At 40.7% G+C, this 23,434-nt stretch overlaps 1 protein-coding gene across 3 annotated transcripts in view; it reads right to left on the reverse strand.

The window, feature by feature from the left end:
• Positions 1-23,434, reverse strand: part of CNTNAP5 (contactin associated protein family member 5) — an 811,538-nt gene that overhangs the window by 13,029 nt on the left and 775,075 nt on the right. The window lies entirely within an intron of this gene.

Genomic DNA, 23,434 nt, shown 5'->3' on the forward strand with positions numbered 1-23,434 from the left:
TTTCTCTCTTCTAGCTAAGATCATTTAAACAAATTGCTATGATACAATTACATACAACTACAATACACATGAGCTGTTTCTTCTATTTAAGGTGCAATAGTTTAACCCTACCTAGATGATTCAAATCATTATTTTATTATGATACTCGGTTTATTTTCTGGAAGAGGGCAGGTGCTTCCCTCTCTACCCATTGGAGATTAAATTTATTTCAAATCCATGTATGGTCAAAGAGTGCCTCCATGTATCTCCACGTGAGAATTTTTTGGGCAGCATGCAGAAAGAGATGTGATGAGAATATGGAAGAAAAAGAGAAATTAATATCCCTTAACAATACCTTTTCCAGTTTTGCCCTTATATTCTCCGCCTTTGACACCCATGTATACCTCACCAGTCTATCGTCCCTCCCTTCTTACCAAAAAAAGGAAAGAAAACATGCATATTAATTTTATGTAGCCACTAAAACAAATTACCACAAACCTAGACAGTTGAAATTAAACAACCTAACATAACACCAATTTGTTGTCTTATAATTCTGTAAAAGTCTGACATGGATCTTGCCAGGCTAAAATCAAGGTGCCTGCAAGGCTGCAGTTCTTACAGAGGTTCTAGGGGGGTAATCTGTCGTCTTTTCCTATCCCCTCTGAGACACCCAGTCCTTAGATTATTGTCCTTCCCCCCATCTTCAAAGCCAGGTATGGTGCACGTCTTTCCTCCACAGCTACATCTGCTTCTAATTCGCTTCTGTTGCCTTCTTCTTTCACTTTAAGGACCCCTGTGATTGCAGTGGGCTCACCCAAATGCTCCAGAATAATCTCCCTATTTTAAGCTAGGTGATTAGCAACATTAATTGCATTTGCAACCTTACTTCCTCTTTGCCACTTAACCTAACACATTCACAGGTTCTGAGGATTAGGGCTTGGGTATCTCCGTGGGCCATTCTTCCTACCCCTGCATGTCGGAGATTTCATGAGAATTGTCCAGGCAATGATAATGAAAATTCAATAGCGATGTGAAGTGACGCTTCTGTGAATGTAACAGAACATTGGGGCAGGGGAGGAAACTGCTGATTTCCAAAGATTCCAATAAATATCCTATATATTCCAAAAAAACATCCTATAGTAGCTGTATGTATTTGTTACTCATTAAAGGATCATACGTATGTTTATTTCTTAATAATACGGGCTTTAAAAGACTTTGTCTCAGAAGAGACTTTTTAAACATTGTTATTTAATAGTCTCCCAGGCCAAAAAGCTTTCTCTAATGAAGACCAGTTGCTCCTGCCCAAATGTCACTAGAATGTGATCTACGCAGCTATAATTCCAAATGCACATTCACTACTGAGTGGAAGTTATCAAGGGGTTCAGTTAGAGATCAGAGCATTTAGCGAAAGAGGCAGAAGACAAGAGCAGAAAAACATAAACTGGCATGAAGTTTCTGCCTTGTAGGAAGGATTTCAAAGCAGCTGAAAGTGACATGTCAATGTCACTATGTCTTAAGGGTCTAAGTCAAAAGTGCCAGATCTCATTTCCAGAACCCAGTTAGAAAGAAGCTTATATCAGGCCCAAGGTCTTTAGAGGACATCACTATAGTGACTGCTAGGAATACATGCTCCAGGTACAAGAATCAGCACGTGGAGAGATTGGGGATAATGCCAGAAAATGACATTCTCTCCTTAGGAAGAGATGTTTCGGACAAAGTCTTATGTTGAGGAAAGTGCATTTATTCTAGATGAATAATAAAGATGGAAACCTGGGGATGCTTATGAAAAGAAATGAAAGGGACAAGAATCACTTATAGGAGAAAATACTTCCAGTGTGAGGCCTGATATAACGATTTCTCATATCTTTACATATATGGAGACAGAAAAAAAAGTTAGGATTATTTTTCCTTCTTATAATCTTGTTAAGTAATATGCAGTAAGGAATAATCATTTGCTAAAACAAACAAACAAACAAACAACCCAAAGAAAAACAAAAACAAAAACAAAACCTCAAAAGCCACAAGGACTCGATATTCACCATGTATTAAGTACCTATTATGTAACTATGCAATAATTCTTTGCAAAGTATTATTTCTTTTCCCCTCAAAGTTTCTTCCAGATATTTGTTACTCTCTTCCAAAATTTACAGGTGAAGAAACTGACACATCGAAAAGTTAAAAGATATAAAAACGATTGTGTGGCAAAGTTGAGGCCCCACCAAAGTTGAGGTTATAACTTGAAATGCCAAACTATATATTTTTTTAACTCTTCCCATTCAGTTAACCTCCCCCTGCTGGTTTGAGTTCCATCCCCACCACTTTCTGCAGATCTTTGGGTAAGTTAACCTTTCTGAGATTTAGTTTCTCCAACCAGAAAATGGAGACAACAGTACGAACTTCCTGTGTTGTCATTTCCTTTTATTTGTAGCTGAAATTTAGTTGATGTACAATAGTATAATAATTTCAGGTATATGACATAGTGATGACAATTACACACATTATAAAATACTCACCATAAGTGTAGGAACCATCTGTCACCATATGCTATTTCCATATAATTGACTGCATTGCCTATGCTGTACTGTTATTCCCCATGACTATTTGACAAATGGGATTTTGTACCTCTTGATTCCCTTCACCTATTTCATCCATCCCCCCACCCCCTCCTCTCTGGCAACTACCAATTTGTTTTCTGTATTTATGAGTCTGATTTTTTTTTGTCTTTTCATTAGTTTTGTGTTTTTTAGATTCCATATGTAAGTAAAGTCACATGTTGTCTTTCTCTGACTTATTTCGCTTAGCATAATACCCTCTAAGTCCATCCACCTTGTTGGAAACGGCAAGATCTCATTCTTTTTACGGTTGAGTAATATTCTATTGTATACACCACATCTTCTTTATCCATTCATCTGTCCATGGACATCTGGGTTGCTTCCATATCTTGGTTATTGTAAATAATGTTGCAATAAACACTGGGGTGCATATATCTTTTGAATTAGCATTTTTGTGTTCTTTGGGTAAATACTCAGCAGGGCAATTACTGGATCATACAGTAGTTTTATTTTTTTAATTTTTTGAGGAACCTCCTTAACTGTTTTCCACATTGGTTGCACCAAATTACATTCCCACCAACAGTTCATGAGGGTCCCCTTTTCGCCACATCCTCGCCAATTCTTGCTACTTGCCTTTTTTAATTTTTGACATTCTGAATGGTATGAGGTGTATTGTGCTTTGGATTTCCATTTGAAATGCCAAATTCTTTATCTAAGCTATGCTGCCTCCCCCAAAACTCCCCAAACATATCCTGGGTAGAAAAAGATATTTTTTACATTATTAAGAAGAAATAAGTTGCAAAAACTAAGGAAAACACAAGTCATTTTGTTTTTTTTTTTTTTAATTTTTTTTTCAACGTTTATTTATTTTTGGGACAGAGAGAGACAGAGCATGAACGGGGGAGGGGCAGAGAGAGAGGGAGACACAGAATCCGAAACAGGCTCCAGGCTCTGAGCCATCAGCCCAGAGCCTGACGCGGGGCTCGAACTCACGCACCGCGAGATCGTGACCTGGCTGAAGTCGGACGCTTAACCGACTGCGCCACCCAGGCGCCCCAACACAAGTCATTTTGATTGCATTTGCTCGTTAGAATTTGCTGAACTCCGTGTTATATTAAATACATAATGCGTTTCATAATTCATTTTATTATTTTTAGGTTACAGTTGCATTAGAATCATAAGGAACTAGAGCATGTGTGGGCTACAGAATGAAAAACAGAAGACGAACTCAAACATGAATGTGGCTCCTCCGAAATGACAGAACAAGAATACAAAGGCCCCACCAGTGAAGAATGCTGCTGTTCTCTTTCTCACTCTTTTCACAATTTTCTGCTCCCACTTAAGAGTGCCATCCACTCAAGGAGAATGACATGGTGGCTCCTTATACTACATACCACCACCTGAAGGCACCGCAGGTATTTTACAAAGAAAAAACCTACAGAACGTCTTGTTTGAAATTGACTTAGTTTCTCCCTCTCAGCACGCTTCGAACATCATTGAAATATGGTTTCTGATTCTCATTACAGTCTATCCCAACTGCCCTCAAATACCGAGGTAGAAGCAGCATGGTGTGTTGAAATAAAGCACAGATTGGAAATGAGATGTGCCTGTTGGTGGATTGTGCACTTGCACATACGACTTGTGTTTCTTATCTCTGAGCTTTAATTCTGTCCACTGTAAAACAGTGACAAGGAGTACTCGGCACGTGGATTGTGCTGGAAATAAATATAAAAAGTCTGATTCTTAGTTCAGTGCCCTTAAATGCATTTATTGTTATTGTTATTAATGCTATTATTAATTATTATCTTTATTCTTCCTACTAGTCATCCGTTCCAGACTCCTTTGCCTAGATTCAATGGCCCTCAGCATGTTCAAATAAACTGCATTTTTTATGAGAGAACAAAGATGTAAATGTTGATGTGTTTGCTGTAAAGTCTTTGCATTAAATTTCCACTTCACACAGACAAACTGAATGCATGTTGTACCAAAACTCTGAATGACTTGATTGGTTAAGTTATTATAGACTAACTTCTTCAAGCGTTTTTAAACTGGACTTTCTACAGTAATGTAGAAACACTCATCTCTTCAAATCAAAGTTACACCCCTCTATTAAAGCAAGTGACTTCTTCTAGCCACAGAAAGCACAACACTTCACATGGTCAAAATTATTTGACACTAAGATCATAGTTGAGCCAATCCAGGCTAATTTTATGTAGGAAGTTTATTCTGGATATTAGAAGAAGAAGAAGAAGAAGAAGAAGAAGAAGAAGAAGAAGAAGAAGAAGAAAAGATCAGCCATTTGCTAAAAATAGACATGGCTCTAGGATGTAACATGACATTTGCTATATGTCAAAAGCCATTATGACTTTTGAATCCTAAAGTGTCAAAGTACAAGCCATGCAGACCCATCTAACCTGGGCTTAGAAGAGTAAAATGTTGTACCAATATAAAATATAAATAAAGGAAGCTGATGTTAATGGAAGGTATGAACAGTATACAAGTGAAAAGTTTTTGCCTCCAGAGTCCTTTGTGGCTTTCAGGCAAGAGAGAAGTAGTCTGAAAATTTAACTACTGTGACTATTCCAAGGCCGAGAACTGTATCCCTCAGATAAAGCTTTTAATCCTTAAAGTGGAATGTTAAACTGTATTTAAAAACAAAAACAAAAACAAAAAAAACCAACAACTTGACATTTACTTAATGCTTTTATGTTTTCCATGGTATGTTCCTTTGTATATTCTGTATAAATATTCATCCTTGTGAACTGAGAAAGGGGGACATAGTTCTATTCAATTACCAGTTATGCAAACTAAGACATAAGATCAAGGACAAGTCCTAAGAAAATTAACCAGTCCATGGCCTCAGACCTAGGTCTCTTGGACCTTATCCTCCTTTTTTTGCCCCCTACTTCATCATACATAACACCTGTAGGTATTGACTGTTGATAACATGAAGAGAAACCCCCCTCTGTAGCGTGCCTTACAGCCATTCATGAGCTAACTTACACCCACTCACCCAGCCCCATCTGTGCTGCACACAACCTGAACCACTTTGTCTTGCCTGAACAGGCATACACTCTGCCTAGAAGGCCTTTCTGTCCCTTAACTACCGGGAAACATCTGCTTCATCACTGTAAAACATCCATCTATTTATGGGCCACCTCTGGCAACCATGCTCTGTGTGAGACCGTGGATTTCACAACTGCTAGTAAGCAGACATTTCCTTATCTCTGAGTTTGCAGCCATCTTGGAGGATTAAGTTACCAGACAACCTATGGTTTCAGGCCGTAAGACTTAATGGTAGGGGCAGATCATTGTGGCTATGGGGGCACAGAAAAGATCCTGGACACAATCTAGGACAGTGGTGAGCAAACCGAAGGTGCAAAAGAATTTCCAGTGAAATGCACGAAAATGCCTTTTTTCTAGATCTCTAATCATTCCGTCGGTCGGTCTGGTGTGGAGATACCCAAGAATTTTCATTTTTAAAGTACATTCTTAGACACTTGTGATACGGAGGGTTCACGTACTACTCTTTGAGAAACACTGATTTAGGAAAGATAGCTTAGAATAAATGTATTTAAATCAAGGCTTAAGTGATGAATAGACAAGAACCACACATGAGTGGGTGGACAGAGTGTTACAGACACAAAGCCTATATAAGGCCTACAATGAGAAAGTCCATCACATTTAAAACACAGAAAACTCAAGTCAACTCTGCCTTAAAATAAAGCAAAAGATAGTTAGAAAGATAGGAGCCAGGGACAGGTATTTTGCTTACCTTCTATGACATTTATTTATTTTGTGATCATGTTTATAAGTCTGTCCCCCAACAATATTGGAAGCTTCTTACTTTCAGGAGACTTGTCTTTTACAGATTTCCACCCTCATTAACCAGACCCAGACACGGTGCCCAACACATAGAGTGTGTGTTTAGTAAACACTAAAAGGCATTAATGAATGAAAAAAAAAAATGTGTGTTTCCTACTATGAGCAGTAATGCAGCCTAATCATCGATATTTACATACATTTCAAACTGCATCACTCTGGCCATTGATCAGCATATAGTTTCTTGCCTTTTACATTCACACTCAGGACACGTTATGTGGAACTCTCTTTGATGAGGCAAGCCAAGTTCATTTACATTCCATACATCTCTGCCAGGAGTGCACATGGAATTGCCCTATTATTTCAGCACATTGTTACCTGGAGCTTTATAAATGTACTACTATTTGTATGGAGTCAGAATGGCCGTGTAAGATTGGCTGCTGTACGTCACAGGGTCTGTCCTGTTCATAATGACCCCGCAGGCTTTAAGAGGCAGGGCCTGTGAATTTGCTTTTCACGTGGCCGAGGAAGCATGTCCCAAATACTGCATGACAGCCTCTTTTTCTTGTCTCAGCCTGAAAGTCCCTTCATCAGTGGACACTTCCTTAGACACCTTACCAAGGAACACATGCCCTCTTCTCCCTCTCTAATTCCCCAGCACTGAAACCAGATGACTTCCCTTCTAACTCATTTCTCAAACTTTGCAATTGTATGGGTGTGTTTATGCATGTGTGATTATTGGTTTACCTTTTATGCACCACTCCAGACCCAGTTTTATGAAGAAACAGTACTTACTTGCTTACTATTAGCTACCTATTTTCTGATATAGTATTTGACATAGAAATCGCTAAATGGATATTTTGGGTGATTGAATGAGTCTGCATTGCGAAGGGTTTGTCCCATAAAGATCTCCCATGACTCTTTAAATAAAATTACATACATACATACATAAAAACATATGCTAATGATACAAAAAGACTAAAATATAACAAGGCCAGTTCAATAAACAAAAGTTGTATCATTTAAAAAAAATTGACGTTTATTTATTTTTGACAGAGACAGAGAATGAGCAGGGGAGGAACAGAGAGAGAGGAAGACACAGAATCTGAAGCAGGCTCCAGGCTCAAAGCTGTCAGCACAGAGCCCAATGCAGGGCTCGAACCCACGAAAAGTCAGATCATGACCTGAGCCAAAGTCAGCCACCCAGGCACCCCCAAAGTTCTACCATTTAAAAATTTATTATTTGGGGTACCTGGGTGGTTCAGTAGGTTGAGCATCTGACTTTGGCTCAGGTCATGATCTTGCGGTTTGTGAGTTCAAGCCCCATGTCAGCCCGTGTCAGCCCCGTGTCAGCTCTGTGCAGACAGCTCGGAGCCCAGAGCCTGCTTCAGATTCTGTGTCTCCCTCTCTCTCTGCCCTCCCCTGCTCATGCTCTGTCTCTCTCTCAAAGTAAATCAACATTAAAAAAATAATAAAATAAAAATTTATTATTTGAACTGAATTAGTAGCTGAACTATATTCTTCATTTCTAAATTGATTTGTTTAGTTATGTGCATTATGCAAAGGCACCTCTATGGATATAGAATGGTGACTTCTGTAAAACCTCAGCAACATAACCAAATTTAAAAATTCTAGACATCATACCCCCAATGCCGATTCTGCTGGTTTTTCTTAGAAAACTCACTTTTCTGACTTTAAGACTGGGATAAGCTGATGTATAAATCCATTCTTTGGGATTCAAAGAAACAAGAATATTTCCTCCTCGGGTACTGATTATTTGATGTGGGGTCAGAACCAAACTTATGTGTATTAATTTATATCTATATTGTTTATTCTGTTAAAGGAAATGAGCAAAACTGGGGTCCTGCCTGTCCTAACAGAAAGTCTTTTAACAGGGTCCCAAAATAACCTATAGAAATATATTCTACTCTGATATGGAAATGCTAATTGTGGAGTTACAAGCATCCAGAAAAGTAAAAGCCATCCTGAGCAACTTCAGTGCTTTGATGGCTATTTCTTTTTTTGTTGTTTATAGATTTAAATGGCGCAGGGAGTAATTATGTCAAATAACAAGGTGTTTAGAGGCAAGGTAGCCCCCCCCCCCCATTGCTGTCTCAACTTCTAGCTGGAGCAAGGTGGCTGAGCTCCAAGGTCATCAGACATATCCAGATCCAACAACATCAAGAAGAAAGAAAGAAAGAAAGAAAGAAAGAAAGAAAGAAAGAAAGAAGAGAAAGAAAAAGAGAAAGGAAGAGGGAGGGAGGGAAGGAAGGAAGGGAGAAAGGAAGGAAGAAAAGGCTGCTTCTTGCTGTTTTTCTTTTTAAGAATGAAGCATCCTTTCTCAGAAACACATCAGCTACTCAGCTACCCTGCAGAATTCCTCTGATTGGCCAGATTGTGTCATGTGTTTATGCCTACTCAAATTTCTGGCAATGAAAATGGACCATAGTCATTTGCTTGGACCATAAGTTCTTAAGACTTGGTTTTGGTCTCAAGACCCATTTCCACTCTTAAAAATTCTGAGGAGATTTTTGGATATCTCTATCCATCTTATATCCATCCATATCCACTGTATTCAAAATGAAAGCTGAGGAAACTTTAAAACAAGAACTCACAGCACACGTTCTCCTTGCTGTCTGAGTGGAGGTGTCATCACACATCTTGTAGCCCCCGAAAAACACCTTTCTACATGTGTAAAGGAACATAACAAAGACAGTAATATCTGGTACGAAAATGAGGATTGTTTCAATGTTGTGGATTCCCTGAAATGGTCCCAGGATCCCCCAAACCCCACTCCCAGTGACCCCTGGACCGAACTTTGAAAACCACTGCTTCAGATCAGTTAGGAGGCATCCTCTGGGGTTGCAAAAGGAGGAAAACTTCCAGGAGCACATGACGTCATGAGGGAACATGAAAGCTTGAATAAAACTGGATTTTTTTTAGGAAGTGGGAAAGAAGTCAGAGTGAGTGGTGGGTAGGCAACCAATACTGTTAGTTGCATACATACAAACCAATCTCTGGAAGCCAAGTTATATCTGTCTATATCTATACACACAACATACACACACACACACACACACACACACATACACACTTATATGAAACCATAATATATAATATAATACATATATATTTGCACATACACACACATATATACATATACATATATTCATATGCAACCATTTATTAAGTAATCTCTATGCCCAAAGTGGGGCTTGAACTCACAACTCCAAGATCAAGAGTTGCATGCTCTATACACTGAGCCAGCCAGGTGCCCCTATAAGAAGCCATTTAAATAACATTAAAGAACAAAGTCATTTCAGTAAACAAAAGTTTTACCTTTTAAAAATCCTACCCCCCCACACACATTCAATTTAAAAAGCAGTTATTTTTGATGTGCTATATATTCACCTTTTATAAAGATCTTGATGTCTAGGTTGAATGACCTAAATTTGGCTGCTCTAAATAAGGAAAAACAGAGCTATTCTTTAGGGATTGAATAGAGATCAGCCATAGGCAAAGTTGCCCCATTGGTGATGATGATATTTGTTGCTGCCTTTTTTTTTCTTTCTTTCTTTCTTTCTTTTTTTTTTTTTTTTTTTTTTTTTGGTGCCAGTTATCTTCTATTCTGGTGCTAACCTGTAACAGACACCTCATAACACTAGACGCTATTATAAGTCACTCAGGACGACCTTTGAAATGCTGTCGCATAATAACAGTAGGGGATACTAATTATTGAGCATCTATCAGATTAAGTGGTAAAGCATCATATAGACAAATGGCACACATTAGCTTTAAGAGTTGGAAAAGACAGAGTAGTATGGAATTATAGTTTCTCTGCAATGAGGAAAATAAATTTATAGGGATTCAAAGTATCTGTAGCATGAATATCTAGCTCTTCAATTACATTTTTCCTCTCAGGCATCATACTAGTCTTTGGAACACACATACCAGAGCTTAATAGCTAAGCCCTGCAGCATAGCTTGCTTAGTGTACTAAATGGTTTATTTTATACTTTTAGACAGTTAGTAGACTATAGATATATTGAGGTATAGTGGGGCTACAGAAAACCTCCAGAAGGAGGGGACATTTTCAGGTCTACTAGGGCAAGGCCTGGGTTTGGGGTTGGGAAGAGAGCACCTTAGAGACAGGGTCCAGAACAGGCTTGAACTCTGTGTCCTGTGGCCGTGTGTCCATAGGAGTGACTGGATCAGCACAGCCCAAGGGCCTGGCACCTGAAATTTTTGGGAAACTAACAACACCATCTATGCTGCTCTCATGGCCTGGGGGAGAGAGGGAGGACATATTCATCATTGTATCTCTAGATTATCCCCCGATATGTGATTGATGAATTTTATATGCAATAAATAGGATTCATTAAAACAACATTTGTGACATGTTAACCATGAAGAACACACTCCATTTCTTTAGGCCTCACTTTCCTGACAGGAAAAATTGAGCTGATCATGCTGTATGCTTTGAAGTTCACTTTTTGAGACAAATGGTGGTACAGAAAATAATAGTCTCCCAAAGATATCCATCTTCTAATCTCTGGAACCATGAATAGGTCATTTTATGTGGAAAAGGGGCTTCCTGATATGGTTAAGATAAGGTCTTGAGATGCAAAGATTATCTTTGGTTATCCAGGTAAACCCAATGTAATCACAAAGGTCCATATAGGAGTGATACAAGAAGGTCAAGGGCAGCAGCAGGGGATGTGATAAGAGAAGCAGGAAGTTCCAACAATTTGAGGCAAGTGCTATAAGTCACAGAATGCGAGTGGCCACTAGAAGGAAAAGGAAAGGAAACAGATTCTCCCCTTCAGCCCCCAAGAGAAACACAGCTCTGCTCAATTTCAGCCTCATAAGGCTTATTTAACACTCTTAACCTTTCGAACTATATGACAAACTTACTTTGCTGTAAGCCACCAAGTTCGTGATAATTTCTTACAGCAGCGACAGGAAAGCAACACACATAGGAACATTTCTTTGTGAATGTTAAAGTGCTTCTACATTTCTACTTATAAAACAGGCCTACCTATTAATATTTTAGTGGCTATATAACAGTGGTAATTTTCTCATTTAAATATTTCTATTCAATAAAGCCGGTAATTGCAAAGTCTCCACTTTGTAAGGCTCTGATAGGCATGAATTTCAGTTACCACAATTTAAATAATACCAGTCCCCAAGCAACACGGTTCAAGTTTCAGTGGCCCCAGTGTATTAATTGGGAATAATTGCATAAAGTACAAACTCTCCTGCCAGCTCTTCAGTCCACAAACAGACATGTAACTAACAGAGCCTCATCATAATTCATGATCAGTCCCATCATTTCTTTCAAAGTCTACAGGTGATTTGTCATGGGGCCACCTGCTACTCAGTCCCCACACAGACAGCAAAGCACAGGGCCATGTTGCTTCATCATCTCTCAATAAGCCCATGTATCATTTGACAAAAAAATAGATGACCAAAAGAGGGAACTGCTCAACAAAGATGAAAGTGCAGCAAAGACACAAGAAATCACACTGAAAGTCAAATTCGAATGCAAATAGATTTATAAAAAGAGCCAGCTGACCATGGAAACGTAGACACACACTGTTTGACAGAGTCTAGGTACACAGCCACACAAGATTAGCGAAGGTGATATAAATCGATACAAATAAGGAAGTGGTTCATGGCAAAAAGAACGACAATGTCCCAGAGGCAGCGGGACCAGCGGAAACTTTCACATGAGAGGAACTCTTTCATGACATTGAAAGCATAAAGGATGAAATGTTAGAAGCTGATCCAAACTTAGGGACAGGTCACCATGACATAGAAAAGATACTCCCTCCCTATTTTGCCGCACAAAGGAGGCAAGCATGGTGAAAACAACTCCTGCTGTTTTTCACAAGCAAACACACTAATTCTCAATGCTTCTGATATTTTAAGTTACAGTATACTAAATAAATATTAGTTTTACTATTCTTTTTATTTCCCTATGAGCGCTTTTAATGCTGTGAAAAAAAATTAAGGTTTATAGGACTATCAAAAATTTTCTCAGGGCGCCTGGGTGGCTCAGTCGATTAGGCGTCTGACTTGAACTCAGGTCATGATCTTGAGGCTTGTGCGTTCGAGCCCTGTGTCCGGCTCTGTGCTGACAGCTTAGGGCCTGGAGCCTGCTTTTTATTCTGTGTCTCCCTCTCCCCCAGCTCACACTCTGCTTGTCTGTCTCTCTCAAAAATAGATGCACATTAAATTTTTTTTTTTTTAATTTCTCATGAATCATTAAGAACTTTTGTCCCGGGTACAGCATGTGTGGTCACTTTTACTGTTCTGCTATATTGTGTGAAGCGAGGGCTGCCCATATCATATTCATCATGGAAAGATTACTTAATAAGTACCAAATGCTATTTTAAGTGCCTTATGACAACCATATATCATTTGTGTTATTACACCCATTTTAAAGCGTGGGAAACAGAGATTAAAAAATAGTTAAACAATATGCCCAAAGTGAACTGCCATGTGGAACATGATGTTGCCTTCCTCTTGTAATCACTAACACTCCTAGGGCTTCAGGCATGTACCAGGCGTTGTGGGGCTCCTTCCCGTGAACCATGAGATCATGACCTGAGCCCAAAGCAAGAGTCAACCTCTTAACCTACTGAGCCACCCAGGTGCCCCAAAAGCATATTTGTGTCTTCTAATGAATCTTGTGGTGCCTGGGTGGCTCAGTCAGTAAGCGTCCAACTTTAGCTTAGGTCATGATCTTGCAGTTTGTGAGTTCGAGCCCCCCATCAGGCTCTGTGCTGACAGCCCAGAGCCTGGAGCCTGCTTCGGATTCTGTGTCTCCCTCTCTCTTGGCCCCTCCCCTGCTCGTGCTCTGTCTCTCTCTCAAAAACAAATAAACATAAAAACAGTAAATAAATAAATAAATAAAATGAATCTTCATGAAAGACTTCATGAAAAGAAGAAGCAGATTTCTGAGATTTCATTACATGAGGTATCCCAGAACTAGTGTGTTTTGTAGCATGCTACAAACCATACCACAAATTTAATTCAGTAAATACTAATTGCGGGCAAAGTGTATACAAAGTATGGGTTATAGGTTGAGTCTGCTTAACTCTTAGAGCAGTTAGACCACAATTACAGTGCAGCATCCACCAGTAGGGCAACGGCCCCAGTCCAGAAGCCTCATCCTACAGGCAGTCTCCTGTCCATGCCAATTTACAGAATGTGTTCCCTACTCCACAACCTACAGAATTCACCATGCGGTGACCTCCAAAATAATGGAGATCAAACTGGTGTCATGACCCAGATGTGAACAAAGATTTCATTCACAGACTTCTCTGTAAGGCAAGGAACCCACTAGGGATCATCCCAGCCCTCAGTCATCAGTTCTTGGTAATTTTATCATTGTTCTTCTACCATAGCTTTTGGGTTTGGCTAAAATAGTGGCATTTCCTTTCCTCTTTCTCCTTCTGACTCACAGAATACAAATCACAAATTATCAGTGTCAGCTATTTGTATTTAACTGCATGTATCAGGAAAGAAAGAAAGAAAGAAAGAAAGAAAGAAAGAAAGAAAGAAAGAAGAAAGAAAAAGAAAAAGTAGCTCAAAAAATAGCTTATTTTATTCCCAGTTAGTAAGAAATCTGATGTCAACCAGTCTAGGGTTAGTATTTTGGCTCCAGATATTACCAGAATTTTAATTTTTGTTTTTTTACACATTTGTACTTCCCGCTCCATAGATTAAAACCTTTGTCTTCTTCCTCATAACATAAGTAGAGGGTCTCCAGCTAACAGTCTCTTCCAGGCAGAACAAAGTAGGGAGACTGATGGGGAAAAGTGTAAAAACTTGCTATGTTAGGCCTTTTGGAAAACTCAAGTAACGCCCATCATCTAGGACGATCTCCATGGACATTTTTAAGTCAAGAAGGCTGGGAAGGTACTGAATAACTGGGAACACTGTTCCCTCAAACTAAAACAAAAACAGAAAACACTATTATTTTCTATTAAAAAGAGAAGGATAAATATTGAATATTATGTAGGCTTTTTACAGTCTCTGACTCGACTCCCTTCAGACGAACTTTCTTCTTTATACTTTCATCCAGTTAAACAGGTTTTCATAACTACCTGGGTTCAACATTCAACTGTCCCACTTACTAACATTGTGCCCTTAAGGAAACTTACATGATATCTTTGGGGCTCTTTATTCATTTATAAAATAGGAATGAAGAGTAGAGTGTTTTCACGTGATAGACTACAAGGGGCCACAATCGTTGACACTCTTTCACTGAGACATAGTTGAACATGAGTTGACCTGTGACTGCTTTGATCCATGGAACACATTGCAAATGACCCTCTTCCAGTCCCAGGACTAACCTTCAAGAAGACTGGCACCTTCTGCCTTGGGGGATTGGAGCCCCTATCTACCATATAAGAGGCCCTACTGCCCTGTTAGGGAGATCATGTGGACAGACCTTGAGACTAAGTGGAGGAAGAGAAGGGCTCAGTTGAGTTCAGTCTTCTAGATGTCCCTTACAAACTACCACACTTGGGAATAAATACATCTCAGATCCTGCAGACTGGCCCAGCTGTTAGCCAGATATCACCACAGACTCTAGTTAACTCTGTAAGAAGCTAAGAAATCCACCAGGCAAGCTCTGCCCAAACTCCTGACCCACAGAATCATGAGATATTTTAAAGTAGTTGTTGGATTGGGGTGCCTGGGTGGTTCAGTCGGTTAAGCATCTGACTTTGACTCAGGTCATGATCTCGTGGTCTATGAGTTCAAGCCTTGCATCAGGCTCTGTGATGACAGCCCAGAGCCTGGAGCCTGCTTCAGATTCTATCTGTCTGTCTCTCTCTCTCTCTCTCTCTCTCTGCCCCTCCCCTGCTCACGCTCTATCTCCCTATCTCAAAAATAAACATTATAAAATGTAAAAAAATAAAATAGTTATTGGATTAAACTACTGAATTATGGGATAGTTTCATACCCAGAAATAGATGCTTAAGATTCTACCTCCTCCTTGGTATCAGAATTAAATATAATCATGAAGATAAAGCTCATAGCTTATGGTCTGGCACACAGCAAATGCCCAACATGTTTACCTTCTATATTATCCTCTAAGATCCCATACACCTGTCTGTAGAAGGACATTCCCCATCCAATGCAGATCTCTATCATGTGCCCACCACCTCAAAACTAAGTTTTCTAATTAGCCTCTTTAAGCTGATATTTTACTTTGATTCCACTATTTCATTACTCCTTCACTCTTCATGTGCTAATTTTTTTTTTTTTACTAAGATCTCAAGCTCTGTAAAATGGGGTTTATATTTTATTTGCTGTGTGTTAAAAACTGTATGGCATCGTGGAATAAACATGATCCCTGGAGCCAGGCAAATCTGGCTTGCATAACACTTTAGCCAATTAATGAATGGGAGGTTGAGCTTTCTAGTTTGAATTTTCCCAAAAGGAGACTCCAAGGAAAGCATTGGAGTATCTGTACTTTATTTGGGAAGTGAAGAAAAACAGTGGCAGGCTGGGGGAGAAGATAAAAGCAGGAAGGAAACTGGGAATGTGTGCATTATCATCCTGACCAGAGGCCAACTAGAACTTGATCCTCCTGGGAAAACTCTAATAGAAAAAGGGGAACACACACCCCCACATCAGATTTATCCCAACTGGTGGCAAAGAGCTGGAATATTTATACACTAGCTCATGTTATCATTGACTGAGACTTTTCCCCAGCAGGCATTAAACCCCTGGCCTGCCTGGCCTGCTTAGTATAGGGGCAAAACATGAGTTAGTAGCCAGAGAAAATGCTCAGCAAAATGATTTCAGGTGATAGAAACTGTAAATGAGCTGGCATTAAAATGGACCAGGCAACTTACTGAACCTTAATTTCCCCATCTCTCAAATTAGGATAAAAATAACTCATCCGAAAAAGGATTATACTTTAGGAATATTATTCTTACACTCTGCGAGTATTAGGAATAATGCTCCCAAAGTCCTGTCCTTGTGAAATTCACAGATACCACAGAATAAAGTTGGGTAAATAGCTGATATCAATAGATGATAGTTGCCTGGAACTCATTCAATTAAAAATAACAATACACAACTCTCTTTAAAGTAGTTACTCCAGTCATCCTGGAAACAGTGAAGATAACAGTAGAGATACTACTGTCTTAGTTTAAACCACTCAAATACTTTGATAAAAGCAAAACGCATATGCCGAGTCAATGGAAAAAACCTTGTGTGAAATAATGATAATAGAAAGCACCTGCTGCCATTTTTATCCCAGCAATTATTGGCATTAGCAGTAACAGATAAGAGTATTTGCATTTTAATTTGATCAATAAACACCAGCCATATCATACAAGGGGCACTTCAGTCTATGACTGCAAAAATACCTCACACTACGATAAATATAATACCATGGCTTAGAAAAGAGCTCTCTAGATAGAGAAGACAAAATGGTGTATTTAAGAATTTCATCTCCTTCCTGATTAAAACCATCTCTGGCGTTGTATCACATTATAGAAAATCAATCAAACAAACAAATATCCCTGACTTTTCAGGATCTGGACCTGCCTACATCTCATCCCATTATCACCGACTTTGTTCGTGGTGCTGCAGAACTACATCTCTGCGAGGGGACACCTCCGCCAGAGAGTCAAGATAGGTAAAAAAGAGAGCTACAAGGCATGGGGTTTCCCATCTGCAGAGTTTTCTTGCCAGCATGAATTTTACAGGACTTCTTCCTAGTGTTTCCATTTCAGATTCCCCTTCTGCAACAGTGGCTCCCTCTAGCATCGGAATATCAGCTAGTCACTGTGTGGTAAGCACTGTGGCTGCAGATACATTGCGCACACATACTCTTACGCATACAATTATTTAGTCACCAAAACAATTCTGATAGTAATGGTTATTCCTACTTTCCAGATAGGTAACCCGAGGTCTAGATAAAATAAGGAAATGGCGAGGGTCTCAAGCAACCAGTATTTGAGCCAAGCTGGAGCCAAGCTTCAGGCTCGGCCTGTCCGATGTCAGAATTCATGTTCTCGTGTTGTACAATTTGTGCAAGCTTCACTGTACGCGGCTCCTCGGACAAGTCCCTGCCTGATGATTAATAAACAGCTCACTCCCGAATGAGAGGTACAGACCTAGAAATACTATCTGTCAGTGTCTGTGGAAGCCCTGAACAGAGTGCTCATGACCACTGAGCTGTCCAAGGACAAGAGGTGAAAATCTGAATTCAGTGCTTTTCAATGTTGCTGGCATGTTAAAATGCAGGCTGCAATTGCTAATCACCTAGATGTGACTCGTAGAATTCTAGAGGTTTCGGCGTCAGAGCCCAGGGAAAGATATATGCGCTTACTTTAATTATTTGATATTTGAGGCTTAGGAGGATAAGATATGGTACTATGTTTGCCTGCTCCAGAATACACACAGGTAGGGTCCTCAGAAAAGCAAACAGCAGTCATCTTTATTTTTTTTTAATTAAAAAATACGTTTATTAGGCTAATCTTATGTCTAATACAGAATTTGGATATCAATTTCTCTTTTCAGGGTTATTTAAAGCTTTAAAATCAGAGGCAAATCTTTTTTTTTTTTTTTAATCTTCCTTTGCCCCATATAAAAATTTTCACTTTTTCCTTTGTTGGTTTCTTTTTTTTTTTTTTTTTTAATGTTTATTTATTTTTGACAGAGAGAGAGACAGAGCATGAGCAGGGGAGGGGCAGAGAGAGAGAAAGGGAGACACAGAATCTGAAGCAGGCTCCAGGCTCTGAGCTGTCAGCACAGAGCCCAATGCAGGGCTCAAACCCACAAACTGTGAGATCATGACCTGAACCCAAGTCAGACGCTCAACCGACTGGGCCACCCAGGCGCCCCTACTTTCATGGTTTCTGTCTATGTACACATTGCAGGAGTCCTCTTTAAAGGCCTGGTTACAATTCAGGATTGCCTCAATTTCCCCTGTTTGCCTAACCCTTGGGTATGATGGCTTTCCAAAGACAGCAATTCCACTCCTAAATATCTATCAAAGAAAACTGAAAACAGGTATTCTGTAGATACATGTACATGCATGTTCCCAGCAGCACTATTTGCAGTGGCCAAAAGGTGAAAATGGCCGAATATCCACCAGCAGATAAAGAGACAAACAAAAGCAGTATATCCATACAATGGAATACTATTAAACCATGAAAAGGAATTCATATTATAATGTTGCTGAGCCTCAAAAACTATGCTAGGTGAAAGCAAGCAAAGCAAGCAAGACACCAAAGGTTGTAAACTGTATGATTCTACTATGTGAAATATCCTGAATAGGTAAATCAATAGGTACAGAAAGCAGATTAGGGCTTGCCTAGAGCAGGTGGGGAGGGGGCAATGAGGAGTGACTGCTAATTGGTTTAAGGTCCCCTTTACGGTGATTTTTGAGAACTGTATGTCAGTAATGGTTGCACAACATTGTGAATATACTAAATATTACTGAATTGTACCCTTTTAAATGGCTAATTATATGTTATAGAATTTTATTTATTTAAAAAAATTAACACTTATTCATTTTTGAGAGACAGACAATGCAAGCAGGGGAGGGGCAGACAGAGAGGGAGACACAGCATCCAAAGCAGGCTCCAGGCTCCGAGCTGTCAGCCCAGAGCCCGATGCAGAGCTCGAACTCATGAACCTTGAGATCATGACCTGAGCCAAAGTTGTCCACTTAACCCACTGAGCCATCCAGGCCCCCAGGAAGAATTTTATTTTGGTTAAAAAATACAAATAAAGAGAGGGTGCTACCATGGTCTATTGATATGTTTACTTGGCCAGGTTACAATCTACTGTTTCAACCACTAATCCAGGTGTTACTGTGAAGGTATTTCTTAGCTGTGAATGAAATCCATAATCAGTTGACTGGTTACCTTAGATAATCTCCGTGGGTCTGATTCAATCAGCTGCAAGGATTTAAGGGCAAAGTGGCGATTTAAGCTTTCCTGAAGAAGAAATTCCACTGTGCACAACCAATGCCTGAGCGTTTCAGCCTGCACCTCCCAGGGGCCCGCCCTGCAGACTTCCGAGCTCGTGCCCAGCGTCCATGCTCCTGTAAACCCACTCTATGCGAGAAGTCTCAATATAGTACCTCCTACAGTTAGGCTTACTGGCTGAACCCTGACTGATAGGAGTGGGTTCTAAATTTGGAATATTTGGTATCCAAAAGCCTTCTGTTCTCTCTCGGCCAACTCTGTGGCAATCCCCTCAGAAAGACAGAAATCCTAAAGAAAGAGAAAATAGCTGGAAACAGTGTACTTTAGAACTTTAACTGCCCATAGTTCTTGGAGAAAAGGAAGGGCTACAATCCCGTGGGATTATGACAGGTAGGTGAGGGCAATGCCCACAACTGAGGTCACGGGTGCTCAATAGAAAAATGAAGGAAATACGAGGATTTTCCCCAGAGATAATGAGCTCCACCAGCATTCTTTGCCATCATGACTTTCAGAACTTCCCTCCTTCCCAGCAGGAGACTGGAAAAGTCTTGCCTGGGAAATACAGCTATCCCAGGAAGAGTGACCAGAAGACACAGTTGAGTTTCTCTAATTAAAGGCCCGGCTATATCCTTCAGTGTGGTTCCCAATCAACACATGCTCACCATCCATTCTTAAATATGGGCAGAAAGGCCAGGATCACTAGAACTCTGAGGAAATCCTCTACTAGCAATGAAGGAGATCAAGTGACATAACAGAAAGAAAACAACTTGGGACAAAGTAACTACGCAGAGATAAGCACAACACAGAGACACACACATACACACATACACACACAGACTAATATATTCAAAGTAATAAGAAAAAACTCCATGTTGAAACCCCATATTAGTCTGCAAGAGCTAAGCTTCGCATGTATAAAAATTTCTATTCAGTGGCATGGGGGAGGCTCAGTTGGTTGAGCCTCTGACTTCAGCTCAGGTCATGATCTCATGGTTCGTGGGTATGAGCCCCACATCAGGTTCTGTGCTGACAGCTCGGAGCCTGGAGCCTGCTTTGGATTCTGTGTTTCCCTCTCTCTCTCTGCAACTCCTCCGCCCATGCTATGTCTCTCTCTCAAAAAAATAAACAAGTATTGGGGCGCCTGGGTGGCGCAGTTGGTTAAGCGTCCGACTTCAGCCAGGTCACGATCTCGCGGTCCGGGAGTTCGAGCCCCGCGTCAGGCTCTGGGCTGATGGCTCAGAGCCTGGAGCCTGTTTCCGATTCTGTGTTTCCCTCTCTCTCTGCCCCTCCCCTGTTCATGCTCTGTCTCTCTCTGTCCCAAAAATAAATAAATGTTGAAAAAAAAAAAATTAAAAAAAAAAAATAAATAAACAAGTATTAAAAAAAAAAAAATACCACTCAGACCTCAGGAGAACCGCTGTAGCAATAACCAAGGCCCCCACACCTTCTACTACATGGCAAAGTAACGTCCACAGGCCCCAAGATAAGGTGAGCCCCTTTTGGAACGTCAGATGTACACAAGCTTTCCCATCCGGAGACTAAGAGCAGCTCATGCTATGTGTATTTGACACCGATGTGTTTGCAAGGTGCCTCTAATGGAAAGACCCCACTGCTCGGCATAGCTAGAAATGATATGCTCATAAACAAGGTCGTGACCCTCTACCCAGGACAGGAGGGGAACAGTATCCTGGCTACAGATGGTTTACTTTGGATTCCTCCTTTCTCTGGGCTCCTAATGCCCTTAGAATCCAATTTCCATGAGTTAGAGATTAATCGTTGTGCAATTACTGCTTGTGTGCACTTTTATGTCCCCACTCAGGCCACTGGATTTTCAAGGGCAGAAGCGACCTCACACCTTCTCCAGGCCTCTCTGCACACAGAGCTGCCGTGATCAGCACCACAGCAGGGGCTGGTAAAGTGCTAGTCAGGAGGCTGATTGGTTCATTGTCACTTCTTCTCCAGCCTTACTTGGGTCAGCCTATAATACACCTGCTGGGATGGTGACCTTTGGGCTTGGCTGGGACTGCAAATAACGGGAGACCTGGTTGCTCATGTGGCATCCAAACCCTGGAATCTGGTTCCACCAAACTATTCAAAACCCCTCAACTAAGCATGGCTCAGAGTGACTGTCCAGGGTTGTCCAGGATCGTTTCAGTTTTAGCACTGATAATCCCTCGTCCCTAGCAATCCCCCAGTCTCCCGCAGACGAGAGTGGTTGTTCACCCTAGCACAGATTATAAAATCAGGAAGACGAACACAGGCGTTTTCCTCCTGCATTGAAAGCAGGCACTCTATCTGCCATACACTGATCAAAAGAACTGTATTGTAAAATACATATGGAGAGCCAACACGGCACAAAGGCATGTGCTGTGACATGGGTGTGATAAGAATATGGATAGCAAAAGTCCCTGCTTTCAAAGACCACAGGCTTCCCCAGGGAAACTGTACATACCCAGATAAGAAATACAAGCCTGCGAATGGCGAGCTAACTCAGGATGGGGAGAGATGTCTCGTGCAGAAGTGGACCGATGTGGATATCGCCACACTGAGAAGGGTCCAGGCTGGACTTTTCCACCATAATCCAGTCTGTGGCTCTTTGCCCTTGTCCTTGAGGATCGGGATTTCACAAATGCAGAAGCAGCTGAGCAGGCCTGGAGTGCTGGCTTAAAAGGAGCATGTAATGTATCAGCTTTATAATCCATTGTGAGGGGTGCCTCAAGTTAGTAAGTCTGAGCTCAGGCCTCACCAGAATGGACTGATTTCCCTCTGCAATGACTGGCCAATGCCACAACTGTGCTCCCCCCCCCCCCACTCTCGTGCTCCTTTCCAGTCCACCTTATACTTCTACCCATCTACCCAGTGAATTACCCAAAAGCCCCAATTCCTACTTCATGAAGGTCACCTGCACCTGCTCCCCCGTCTTATTGCTGTCCCCTGGTCCAGACTCTTGTCCTTTCCTGCTTGGAGGGCGGACATCTACTTCCTGTTGCTAGCGCTCCATCTTTGCCTTCTTCCTGCTGCTTTATTTGGTTTTACACCGCTCTGTTGAGACCACCTCTGTGCTTCAAGGGTAGAGTCAGGATGGTGTCTTCTATGACACTGCTCTTCAGGCCAGCTGGAAATGGTCTCTCCCTGAAGAATCCTCGAGACACTTATCAAAATTACTCATATTGTAATCATTAAAAAAAAAACAAACAAAAACTATCTTACCTACATAGATTTGTGTTTGATCATTTTAGGAGCAATGATCCCTAGGCTACCCCTCTTTAAAATATTCTTAGTTTCACTTAAAATCTTGCCTTGTACAGATTAAGTGCTCAAAAGCTGTGCATTGAATTAATTACCCGGGAATAATGTTAGGGAGTAATCTTTAGAATTCTAAACATTTATATAACATTAATATTTTAAGAGTGGAATGCCCTGTGCAAAGCTTATATTCTATAGAAGTATTTTGGAAAAGGCAAGGAAATAGATAGGAAAGCTAACGCATACATCCAAGTCTTGGGTAGATTCCAACGGGTAGTGATTCGTTTTAAGGGATCAACGTAAGACATTTTTTAGGTGGAAAATTGACTTATTTATCCTTCCCCCTGGGAAGCAGGCAATGTGGCTCTTCCTCAAACCTAAGGTAGAGAACACTGGCGTATTAGCTACAGGTGTCAAGTCCTGACACTGATCAGTTGGGAATAATCCTTGTGGAAGTGAAATGGAAAAAAAATGCAGGGATTCAGAGCAAATCTCTCCTAGAGGTGGATAGCCCATAATCACTCCTAAGTGTAAATGAACCTCATGCTATTTTAACCTGTTTTAATACTCCATTTATTATCCTTAATGGCATCTTCCAAAAATAAAACCCATGGAGACTACGTGAGTAACCAGGGCCACACAACCCTCCCTGTGGCCCGACTTTCTCTCCTCTCCATGAGGCAACATCTAGAATTCTAATGCATGTCTGTTTGCCCTTTTCTCTTTCAGCTTCTAACCAAGTGTGTGCTTCTGTCCCCAGCAGCGTGGGAGAGGTAGCTGAGCGGCTGCTGCAGAGTCCATTACTCCATTACCCTGTCAACACTGACACTTATAACATTGTCCCAGATCCCCCAGGCCAAGGGTAAAC

The sequence above is a fragment of the Puma concolor genome, chromosome C1, assembly GCF_028749965.1.
Source record: "Puma concolor isolate L17-30 chromosome C1, mPumCon1.1.hap2, whole genome shotgun sequence".
Lineage (NCBI taxonomy): Eukaryota > Metazoa > Chordata > Mammalia > Carnivora > Felidae > Puma > Puma concolor.